Here is a 13866-nt window from a genome sequence, read left to right as displayed (position 1 = left end):
AGGAGAAGCTACTAGACAAAGAGAGGGAAGAAAAGGGAGGAAGAAAGAAAGGGGGGAGGGCAGAGCAGACACTGTCAGTGTATTCCGTGCGCAAGAAGGAAAAGGCAGAGTCCTTTTCCTTCTCTGCGTGCCCCGCCCATCCCCGTGCTGGGATCCTAATTTTTAGGTCTCGCCTGACCCAGCGCATGCGCTGGTCTGGCGAGACTTTTTGCGAGGGCTAAAAAAATGCTACCATGGCCAGCCTAGAGCTACAGTGCATGTGCGCGGGCGCGCGTTTAGGAGCAGAGGCTGGCAAACCTCGTCATGCTCATCAAGCGCCCGCAATCACTTTCACTTTCGCCCGCGATCACTTTTGCGGCGCCCCTTTGATGTTCTCGTTCAAAGAACATCAAACATCAAAGAACATGTTGTTGTGTTAATGCTTTGCTGCCCCCGTTTGACTTACAATGTGCTTTCTCTTTCCACAAACTCGATGTTTGTGTTCCTTTATTTTGAGATGCTTTTAGTATTACTGTTTTGTGACTTAGAGAACATTAAGGAAATGCTACTGTGAAACTGGACTACGTTCACAGTGTTTATTTCTGATCGCAGTGGCTGCTTCATGTCTGTTGCACCATTCAGGGAGTCCTTTCGTTGGCGCTATCATGAGGACACGATGAGGAAGCTGGAAACTTTTGGCACATTCTCTTTAAAAGCACAGCATGTTGGCGACTGGTTAATCGATTAGACCTATGTAGCGCTTTAGATCTTAAAGCGCTATGGTGGGTGCAGCACTTACAACTCATGAAATATGGGGTGCAACTCACAATGAGGGGGCAGGTTTGAGTGCACATTGGCAGCAATCGAACTCTTAAGATGATGTGTGTAACCATTATCAGCACTCAGTCTTTGCTAAGTGATCTTGTTTGTTTTGTTGTTGTGTTAATGCTTTGCTGCGCCCGTTTGACTTACAACGTGCTTTCTCTTTCCACAAACTCAATGTTTGTGTTCTTTTATTTTGAGATGCTTTTAGTACACACACACAACCACACACACACAACCACAACCACATGCACAACCACATACACACACACAACCACACACACAATCACACACACACAACCACACACAACCACACATACAACCACACACACACAACCACATACACACACAACCACACACATACACACAACCACACACACACACACACACAACCACACACACACAACCAGAACCACACACACACGACCACACAAACCAAACAACCACACACACACCCACACCCACACAACCACAGAAACAACCACACACACACAACCACACCCGCAATCACACACACACAACCAGGACCACACCCAACCACACCCACAACCACACACACAACCACAACCACACAAACACACACACAACCACAACCACACACACAACCACACACACAACCACACACACACAACCACCCACACACACAACCACAACCACACACACAACTACACACACAACCATACACACAATCACACCCACAACCACACACACAACCACAACTACACCTATAACCACAACCACACACACAACCACACAACCACACACACAACCACAACCACACACACACACACAACCACACACAACCACACAACCACACCCACAACCACACACACACACAAACACACCCACAACCACACACACAACCACAACCACACAAAACCACACACAACCACACACAAAACCACACACAACCACACACACAACCACAACCATACACACAACCACACACACACACAACCACACCCACACAATCACACACACAACACACAAAACCACACACAACGACAACCACACACACAACCACAACCACACACACACAAACACACACATACACAACCACAACCACACACAACCACACACACAACCACAACCACACACACAACCACACACACACAACCACACACACACAACCACAACCACACACACAACCACACACACACAACCACACACATAACCACACAAAACCACAACCACACACACAAGCACACACACAACCACACACACAACCACAACCACACACAACCACACACAAAACCACACACAACCACACACACAACCACAACCACCCACACAACCACACACACACACAACCACACCCACACAATCACACACACAACACACAAAACCACACACAACAACAACCACACACACAACCACAACCACACACACAACCACACACAACCACACACACAACCACAACCACACACACAACCACACACACACAACCACACAACCACAACCACACACACAACCACACACACACAACCACACACATAACCACACAAAACCACAACCACACACAAGCACACACACAACCATACAAACAACCACACACACAACCACAGACACAAGCACAGACACAACCACACACACAACCACACACACACACAACCACACACACACACACACAACCACCCACAACCACACACAACCACAAACACAACCACACACAACCACACCCAACTACACGTCTATACACAACCACACCCGCACCCACAACCGCACCCACACACAACCACACACACAACCACATACACAACCACACACACAACCACACACACACAACCACACACAACCACAGCCATACACACAACCACACACACACAACCACACACACAACCACACACACAACCACACACACACAACCACACACACAACCACACACAACCACACATCCACACACACACCCACAACCGCACCCACAACCACACCCACATCCACACCCACAACCACAATCACACACACAACCACACACACACAACCACACACACACACAACCACACACACACAACCACACACACAACCATACACACACACAGCCACACACAACCACACAACCACACCCACAACCACACACACACAACCACACCCACAACCACACACACAACCACAACCACACAAAACCACACACAACCACACACAAAACCACACACAACCACACACACAACCACACACACAACCACAACCATACACACAACCACACACACACAACCACACCCACACAACCACACAACCACACACAACCACAACCACACACACAACCACAACCACACACACACAAACACACACATACACAACCACAACCACACACACAACCACACACACAACCACAACCACACACACAACCACACACACACAACCACCCAAAACCACACCCACACAACCACACCCACACACAACCACACACAACCACACACAACCACACCCACACAACCACACCCACAACCACACACACACACAACCACACACAACCACACACACAACCACACACACACAACCACACCCACAACCACACACAACCACAACCACACAAAACCACACACAACCACACACAAAGCCACACACAACCACACACACAACCACAACCATACACACAACCACACACACACAACCACACACAACCACAGCCATACACACAACCACACACACACACACAACCACACACACAACCACACACACAACCACATACACAACACACACAACCACAACCACACACACACAACCACACACACAACCACACACAACCACACATCCACACACACACCCACAACCGCACCCACAACCACACCCACATCCACACCCACAACCACAACCACACACACAACCACACACACACAACCACACACACACACAACCACTCACACACACAACCACACACACACAACCACACACACAACCACACACACACACAACCACACACAACCACACAACCAAACCCACAACCACACACACACAACCACACCCACAACCACACACACAACTACAACCACACAAAACCACACACAACTACACACAAAACCACACACAACCACACACACAACCACACACACAACCACAACCATACACACAACCACACACACACAACCACACACACACAATCACACACAACATACACAACCACACACAACCACAACCACACACACAACCACAACCACACACACACAAACACGCACATACACAACCACACACACAACCACACACACAACCACAACCACACACACAACCACACACACACAACCGCACACAACCACACACAACCACACCCACACAACCACACCCACAACCACACACACACACAACCACACACAACCACACACAACCACACCCACACAACCACACCCACAACCACACACACACACACAACCACACACAACCACACAACCACACCCACAACCACACACACACACACAACCACACCCACAACCACACACAACCACAACTACACAAAACCACACACAACCACACACAAAACCACACACAACCACACACACAACCACACACACAACCACAACCATACACACAACCACACACACACACAACCACACCCACACAACCACACACACAACACACACAACCACACACAACCACAACCACACACACAACCACAACCACACACACACAAACACACACATACACAACCACAACCACACACACAACCACACACACAACCACAACCACACACAACCACACACACAACCACACACACACAACCACAACCACACACCCAACCATACACACACAACCACACACATAACCACACAAAACCACAACCACACACACAAGCACACACACAACCACACAAACAACCACACACACAACCACAGACACAACCACACACACAACCACACACACAACCACACACACACACAACTACACACACACAACCACACACGCACACACACAACCACACACAACCACACACACGCACACACACAACCACACACAACCACAACCACACACAACCACACACAACCACACACACAACCACACATCTACACACACCCACAACCACACCCGCACCCACAACCGCATCCACACACAACCACAACCACACACACAACCACACACACAAGCACACACACAAGCACACACACAACCACACACACAACCACACACACACACAACCACACACACAACCACATACACAACACACACAACCACAACCACACACACACAACCACACACACAACCACACATCCACACACACACCCACAACCGCACCCACAACCACACCCACATCCACACCTACAACCACAACCACACACACAACCACACACACACAACCACACACACACAACCACACACACACACACAACCACACACACACAACCACACACACAACCACACACACACAACCACACACACACACAACCACACACAACCACACACACAACCACACACAACCACACACACAACCACACACACAACCACACCAAGCATTGGCATAGCCAATAGGTCTCGCCTTTGGGACCTTATAAGTGTTTAGCCATGCAACAGTTGATGTGGTTGCACCAAGGATATTGTGCTGCATAACTAAATACTTAGAAGGTCCCAAAAGCGAGACCTATTGGCTATGCCAATGCTTGTTTACATTCTTTCCAGTCAAGCCTGCAAGCTGGAGAGCAGAGAAGCGATACTTTCCTTTTCTCGCTCCTCTTTCATAACTATTTGTAATCGAGGAAGCAGGCAGCTAATACAGGTGTACAGAGCCCTTTCACAGGGTGACGTATGCCCGTACAGCCAATAAAATAGAATTTTTTTTCTGCCTCTACCGGGAGTCTTTTTTTCGCGGCCGGTTTGTTAAATATCGAGGCCGTTGCGCTTGCCAGCTGATTTTGCAATTTTTTCGTGAATTGCCAAATCGCGAAATGCTGGAGGGTCTGCCAAAAGCTGAAAGACAACAAAATGTCATCTCATCTATCACTCACAAGGAAACACCCCCGCCCTCGGTGAACAACTACCTGATCTGATAACTCCCACAACATAGTCCTAGGGGATTCCAATCTCCAGTTGAATAACAAGAAGGACATACTAATTCAATCACAAAATGAACTAGTGCTCAGCAAAGACCTTACCCAGCACTGCAAGGAACAAACCCACAACAGAGGCTCAATCTTAGATGCTATTATAGCCCAACACAAATTAATTAGCATAAACGACACTCTCCCATTTAACCACCATATCATTCTGTTCCACATCAACCAAGCAATAACTCCTCCCACTTGATCCCTGAAACCCTGCCAGTGGTGTAGAAACCTCAATCTGATCCCTTTAACTGACCTGGAAGAAACATTTAATCCCTACACCCGCCCACCATAGACAACCTCAACACAGATGAGCTTACAAACATCTAAAACTCAATGATGAAAACTGCCCTGGACCAACTAGCCCCCCGAAACTAAAAAGGATAGAGAAGAGAAGTACCTGCAAGCAGAAGGGACAGAATCTATGCCACTCGAAGGTGGCCAGAACGCACGGTAGACCAATGACCACTGATAATGGAAGATGCAGGAGTGATGACGGTGACCGTGTCGCTGCAACTGTGAGGACCAGGCAATGCTGTGAAAGACTAGGAGCCATTCACAAACTGTCCCATGTCGGAAGTCAAGAACCAGGGGGTGTTGGTGTCCGGGAAGAGCACCAACAAGCCATGGCAGATGCAACAGATGTGGTAAACGAAGAAGGTGCAACGTTGAGAGGAGCAAGGTCCAAGGGACTCACCAAATGCAGGAGAGTCAGAGCAGGCCCCAAGCAAGCAGGGGAGCACACTGAAGCCAAAGAAGACCCTCAAGAGGACACATAGGCTGAAAGCCGAGTCGCAGAGGACCTCGAGCAGCTCACCAAAGTTGCAGGCTCACGGTGCAGAGGATGCAGTGAGGACGGAGATCTTGGTAAGAGAAGATGCTGGAGGCTGGAGCTTCGTGTAGAAGATCTCTGGCTGACAGAGCCAACAAGCCTAAGCAATAGCAAGTCGATCTGGTGCACAGGCATTCTGTTCCAGTGGTTCTGATGAGGGATACTGGCCTTAAACTTTCAGAGAGGACAGTTCCGACCTTTAGGGTGTTGCAGAACCACCACCTGTGTTGCTGAGCCATTTGGAGTCTGTGGGACGACAGGAGCCACAGACCAGTAAGCTTCATTGTGGTGCCTGCAGATGCAGGATAGTGACTCCAATGGAGATTCCTTCGGGTGCCTTTGATACCCACAGGCTTGGAAAGGAACCTGGTTGAAGCACAGGCACAGACCATGAAGAAGACTTGCAGAACAGCTAGACCAGGAGCAGCAGGAGTCTTCCTTGATGCAGTCTCGGTTCCAGGCAAAGTCCAGCGAAGTCCAATGTGCCCAGATGGTTGAAGTGGTTTCGAGGTTGAATCTTGTCCCACAGCGAATCTGAAGAGCCACTCACAGGTAAGACCTTAACTAACCTAGTGAAAGTGTTGGGACGATTCAAGGGTCTCTCCCAGGGGAGGGGCTGGACAGAGGGGAGGATACTCCCATGTCCTTTGTCTAGTTTTGCACCATAGTGAGAGCCAAGGGCTCCCTGAACTGGCTCAAATTGGAGTATGCAAGGAGGGCACCAAACATGCCCTTCAAAGCAGTCTGGTGGCGCTTGTAAGCACCCCCACCCCAGCCCAAACCACTGTGTCCTGTCTGGGTAGGTGGTCACAACTCCCTGCATGGAAACCTATTGTTCTACCTTCCCGTGCTCGAGGTTGGCTCAGCTGCAGGTGGGCAGAATCCTCCTGTCTGTGGTCAGCAGCAGCACTAGCTAAAAGGCTGGTACTGGGAATACGGAGGGCACCCTAGGGAAGCCCCCAGTAAATGGGATGCTACATCCAACACTGGAATCGGTGTTGGGGCGGATTCCAACATGCTTGATACCAAACATGACCGGTTTCAGTGCTGTCAATATATAGTTAGACATCTCGTAATTTACTTGATGTCCACTATATGTATTAAATGGCTGCAGGAGCAGGATCGTGAACGGCATCACAGCAAGATGGCGGCCTAGGTCCCCTGCAAACTAGTAGAGCCAGAGGCGGCCCCGGCGTTTGGGGCTACGACGGACCGGCCCGTTGGCCGAGAGGTGCTCTGGAAGTGACCCCCTAGCAGTACGGAGTGAACAGCAGGACCTGGGCTGCAGAGGAACGGTCGGGGTCGCTGTATGCAGACTGGAGGATGCAGTAGCATGGCGTGCTGTGGCCGGGAGCTGGGGTATGGACCTCCGGTGCAACAGAGGTGAGTGGGACAGCCTGAGTCTGAGTGGCCGTGAAGAAAGAGCCTGTAGGTGTGAGGGAACTCCAGCAAGGGACCTATAGATGAAGTGAAGATAGCAGCAAGATGACTGCCGTGGCGAGACCGGAGCCTGGGAGACTAGCTGCTGCCTTGGCAGCACTGCGCCATTACTGCCCCGAAGCGGGGTCCTGAATCCTGGTGTGCAGCAACGCAGGGGCCACGGTGAGGAGTGGCTGTGATTTCCAGAGGCCTGAATCAGGGCGCGGTGGAGATGGCAGTAGGAGAGAATGGCAGGGGTGGACGAGACTGTTTCCAGGCCATCGTAGGGGCTAGAGACTCTTATTGAGCTGGAGTCAGGTATGAGGAAATGCCTTGGGCGAACGTGGTGGCCGCAGCGGGATCCTGATGGACAAAGGGAGTGTGAGCACTAAGGGCCTGGGCCCATACTTCGAAGGTCCTGGTACTGACCCATGCAGGAAGTGTATGATTGAGGCAGACACTGCTGCAGGGGATGTTCCATATAGCACCCAGGAGGGGGGCAAGGCCTACCTGACCGAGACGAAGCTGCCAGGACCAGACCCTCAACACTAAGCACAGATAAGTCCCTCCAGGGACTCGAGAATGGGGGGCTGAGCTGGCTTACATGCTCCTGCAGGGTCCCTGACACCCATCACCCCGATTGTGACACCCACTCCAGTGAGCGTTCGTGAACGTTGGCCTGGCATTATAAGGCGCAACACCAATATCGAGTGGCAGCCTAGTGGGAGCTGGATTGTTTGTGCTCCAATGAGGTGGACTGAGGCCCAGATTTTGTGACAACAGGAGGATATCGGCAAGATACTTGCCTCGGAGCAACCCCTCTCACGATGGGCAAACCTAGAGCAAAGCAAGCGGGCGCCACCCTGGACCAGGAGGAGAATGCCCAAGATCAGGCACAGAAAGACTCAGTCAGCAATACCTCTGAAGACCCTGTACAACAGCAACTGTCCAGAATATTAGACGCAATAGCCGATACCAAGTCTCCACTCCAGCCTGACTGACAAGGTCCGCATGCTGGAGTGGAGAGCAGAAGACGTGGAAGGACGGAACAGGAGGAACAACATCAGGGTCCTGGGGCTGCCAGAGAGAGCGAAGGGTAGTGACATGGTTACTTTTTAGGAGCGCTGATTCAAAATGGTGGTCGCACCGGAGGGCCTGTCAAACTTTTATATATAGGAGAGAGCGCACAGTGTCCCTGCCAGGCCGCCAGACCTTGGAGGGCCTCGGTGCCCAGTGGTGGCCAGGCTCCTCCACTTTAAGGACAAATATACCTTGGTGCAAAAGGCCTGGGTAGAGGGCCCCCACACGGTGGACAACAGCAAATTCTCCTTTTTCCCTGGCTATACACTGGAGGTACAAAGGCGTCGTGCCTCTTTCCTCGAAGCCAAGAAAGCCTTGAGAGTAGAGGGTCTCCAGTACTCCCTGATATTGCCAGCCCAGCTACATATACTTTTGGATGGGAAGACACATTTCAGCAAAGATCCCAAAATGGCGTGGGAATGGCTAGAGGGATTTAAAACAGAGAGACCACAGGTGACATGGGGACTGTGGGGCCACTCCGGGACTGAGAACTCAGGAAATGACTCAGGAGGCAGCAGGGGCGAGGTGCCCCAAAGAAACCGAGTTCCTCACAAACAGAGAAAGAGAGAGTCTAGGCATTGCAGGCGGTGGCAGTGATCATGCAGGACAGGAGATTGCCATCGGCAGCGGGATCCCACTCCCTGGGAGAGACTGAAGGGTCAGGGTCAGACTCCTCCCGCAGTGGTAACATAACTTTGCCCGTGGTGACCCCGAAGACAGCAGATGAGCTTATTTGATATTGAAGTCTGGCACAGATATTTGGGGGCGCTTGGGGGTGGGGGCTGCCCGCTGGGTGCCCGGGCTCCGGCCAGGAACGGTCAATTAGGACTTGTGCGCAACACACAGCTTTTCCTGCTCTTGGGTCTTTTCCCAACTTTGCCACACCCTCCTTTTTGGTTCTCATCACAATGGTTCTGGGCCTCACCTAACTACTGATATCTACTTAAAATCTGGGTGGCTGGCCGTTGCCATACTGTCCTGGGATCGGGTAGTTGTTCGACATGGTTTCTTTTTAACGGTTTCCCTTATTAAGTTTCAGAGGAAGGTGGGTGTGCATAACTGGGGGGCTTGAAAATTGGGAGGGCTGCAGGGAGTGGCTGGTGGGATGTGATTTGACATTATGTCGCCTGCACATGATGCGTTAAAGTTTATAAAGTGGAATATACGAGGGATGGGGTCTATGGCTAAGTGGCACAATGTGTACTCCTTTTTAAAGTGAGGGGTGTACATGTAGCCCTCCTCCAGGAGACTCACTTAATCGGAAGAGAAGTTGAACATTTATACAGGAGATGGAGAGGGTAGATATTTGCAACTACCTTTTCGGCCTATGCTCGCTGGGCATTGATTTGGATAAGGCCAGGGGTTCCTTTTGACCTTAAACACACCTTCTTAGATAGTGTAAGAGCTAGTACCAATAATGCACGGAAGCGAAACAATGTAAATTCCCAATCCCCTCTCCGACTTCCCAGTCACACAAAGTGCATCATGTAACTGAAGAACTCAAAGGGGGGAAAAGGGGACAGAGAAGAGACAGCCACTCCTGGCTCCTCTGTTGTTTTTCTTCTATTCTTCGCTCGCTCTATGTTCGTGTCTTCTCCTTTTTAGTTATCGCCTACGCATCGCGCTTGCGCTGCATAGGAAAAAGACCTTTAGAAATCGCTTTGGCTTTTCAGCCAAAAACGTGCACGCATTGCATTGCTTTCAATGGCAATGTGTGCACGTGTGGCGATTCCCTTGCGGGAGCGAGCTTGACACCATATGTTTGTAATTAACTTGCAAACACATGGAGCCCAAGGCTCACTCCCGCAAGGGAATTTCTGTGTGTTCTCTCGCCCTCCCCCCACCCCTCCCACTTGTTAGGCCGGAGTACTGTTTCACTTTCTCAGCCGCGGGGCTGCATTTGGGTTTAATTTTTTTTGCCTTGTCATAGAGCTTTATTCTTTTCTATTCGATATAAATGTAGCTCGCACAGTCCGAGTTTCTACTTTGCTTTCTGGTATTTTTAGTTCTGTTTGTCTGTCCCCTCAAAAACTAAAGACTACGAGTCCCAGGTTTCAACGGGGAAAAATAGGGACTGGAAGAGATGCTGATGGATGAGATCGAAGATCTTCAGAGCTCCGACCTTGGAACTGGGGAGCCAGGTGTGAATCTCGGCGTCGGCTCAATAGCCTGTGATTCTGGGCAAATCACTTCATCTCCCCGTGCCTACCAAAACATGAATGTATCGGTATCCTCGTGGAATGTAACTGGTGCGCATGCAAAGCTCTCCATCCAATACCTTCGGGTCGAGTTTGTGCAATATAATAAAAAATGCTGCAAAAAAAAAATACCAGGACAGACCGAAGATGTCGCACACGACGGACATTTTAGCTTTGTAACTGGGCTCACACCAAGGTGTGTGGTGAATAGGATATTTGGAGGAGGAGTTGTGGTGTAAATACAGTCAAGTGGTGAAAAAAGTTAACATATGGTAGCATGAATTTTTGTTTTTGTTTCCCTGCCCTGTAATTCTGGCAACATGTGCTATCTTGTATAGTTCCCTTACAGTACCAACCTGTTACTGTGATTTGGTTGTACAACTGTGATCATGAAAAGAAGCAAACTTCAAACTTAACAAAACAATTTGCGCACTTCACATGTGGGCATTAAAGCACAATAAACTTGAATGCTTGCGTAGTCACAAAACCTTTTCAATTAGTGTGAAGCCCTGAAAATAGTTGCAGATTTACTCCCGTAAAGATAACCCCGTTTTTAGTGTGTAAAAAGTTGGTCAGGGTGCCCGTCAGTGAATGGGTTTGCCCACATGCAACGATATTTTTGCCCTGCAGAAACAAAAGAAAAGTTAAACTGTGCAAACGCATTTATCTGTTCCATCTTTGCGTACAGAAATGTAGACTCCCTACATTTTTTTTATTGGAATGTTATCTTTAATAGTTCATAGTTTTGTGGTCTCTGAATATTCTGTGTAGGTAGGTTTAGTGTTTACTCTTTACAAAGGGCCCACTCGTATTTATTCTGTGGTGGAATAGAATTGGCTATGAGTTTTGGCTGGCACGCGGGCATGAGAAGCAGAAGAACAGTCACGTGACGGCGTTCAGAAGGCGGTTGTAGGAGTCACGTGACGGCGTTCAGAAGGCGGCAGTAGAACTTGCAGTGGTGGCTCCTCCGTTAAGGCGAAGGAGCTTCGCCCACTGCTGTTTCAGCAGTGCAAAAAAGAAAATGATAAAAACAGGACGTTACTATCATTTTCTTTTTCTATGCGGGAGTTGGGGTTGGGCTGGCTCTGAGAGGCCAAAGCAAGGGAGGAGGAGTTTGCACTCCTGTAAGTTAGGGTGACCAGATTCTCAAAACAAACAAGCATTGGCATAGTCAATAGGTCTCGCCTTTGGAACCTTATAAGTGTTTAGCTATGCAACAGTTGATGTTGTTTCACTAAGGATATTGTGCTAGATAACTAAACACTTATAAGGTACTGAAGGCGAGACCTATTGGCTATGCCAATGCTTGTTTTTCTTTTTATTGAATAGGGTTAGGAACTGTAATACAATGACATTCTGTAACCTACTGACTCTATAGCTTAATATTAATTATGCAAGATACAGGGTTAATGCAATTCAATGTACCTACCCAACTTAGGTGTGACCAATGCCTCTCTCCTTTAATTATCGCTTTCTGTATGTTGTAAGTAGGCTAGCGATACTTTGTGTAATTATCGATTTTCTTACTGAATTAACTTGAGGTAACCTAGTTGTCTTTTTGTACGCTCTATCTTTTATCTTATTAGGTTTACTATCACCTTCAGAATAGGAAATGAGGAGAACACGACCGTGGATTCATTTACAGGTAAGTATTTAGAAGTATATACAATGACTCATGTATGACTCATATTACAATTCTGTACAAGGAATTTTCTAGCAAAACCTCTGTAAAGGATTATTCCTTTTTTCAAATTCACTGCCAGCTTCTCTTGCTATACTAAGAATTCACTAATACTCATGCGCTGGTTGAAAATCTCCACAGAATTTTCGGAGCTTGTGGTGACTCTAATTTCTCTCAGAATACATGCGCAAACCTCGAGACACTATCTCCTAAATAACTGAATGCTCCTCTATCACTCGAACGAAGGCATAACAAAACTACAAATGCCTTACTGTGTGAGCTCAGAGCGGAGATTCTAAACTGCCTTCATAGATTTTGCAAGACTAGAATGCTGTGTGGCTCTCTTGGCAGCCATCTTGGACATTTTCCCAAGCCTCTTCCAGGTCCTAGCAATTCCTTTCCTTACCTTTCTATAGGGCCATAGGGAAATTATGTACACTGACCTCTGGTTTCTTGTAGATGGGTGTGAGGTTCTGACAGTACCCCACTGCAAGGAAGGCTCTCCCGGTGTGGGTTTAGAAGGGCATTTTTTCTGAAAGGCCATAATTAAACGAGGAGCATGCACATCAGAAGCCAACTCCCAGGACCTCTTTTGAGGGCCCTAACCTTTCCAATCTATCAAATAACAGACTTGACCGTTGCTTTCCTTTGAATCTAAAATTTACTTCCAAGACACATCTTATCCCATTCCTTCAAATCTTGAGATGAAGTGTGCTGATCTGTGTGTGAGCTCTCCTAACATTCTAAATTGCTTTCATAGATTTTGAAAGACAAGAATGCTGCTTGGCTGCTGGCTCTCTTGGCAGCCATCTTGGAAATTAACCCAAGCCT

The 13866-nt window shown here is 48.7% G+C and overlaps 1 protein-coding gene and 1 long non-coding RNA gene across 3 annotated transcripts in view; one reads left to right on the top strand and one right to left on the bottom strand.

Annotated features, from left to right (window-relative positions):
- Positions 1 to 13866, bottom strand: part of LOC146860824 (sperm-specific sodium:proton exchanger-like) — a 4630975-nt gene that overhangs the window by 595202 nt on the left and 4021907 nt on the right. The window lies entirely within an intron of this gene.
- The window catches only part of LOC146860828 (uncharacterized), a 151548-nt gene that overhangs the window by 112439 nt on the left and 25243 nt on the right, over positions 1 to 13866 (top strand). For both annotated transcript variants that reach the window (XR_014978874.1, XR_014978873.1), the window contains one exon: positions 12941 to 12999. This is a non-coding gene — a long non-coding RNA (uncharacterized LOC146860828). The remainder of the gene's footprint in view (positions 1 to 12940; positions 13000 to 13866) is intronic.

The sequence above is a fragment of the Triturus cristatus genome, chromosome 3_1, assembly GCF_964204655.1.
Source record: "Triturus cristatus chromosome 3_1, aTriCri1.1, whole genome shotgun sequence".
NCBI lineage: Eukaryota > Metazoa > Chordata > Amphibia > Caudata > Salamandridae > Triturus > Triturus cristatus.
Note: the sequence above shows the minus strand (reverse complement) of the source record. Positions and strands in the feature narration are given on the sequence as shown.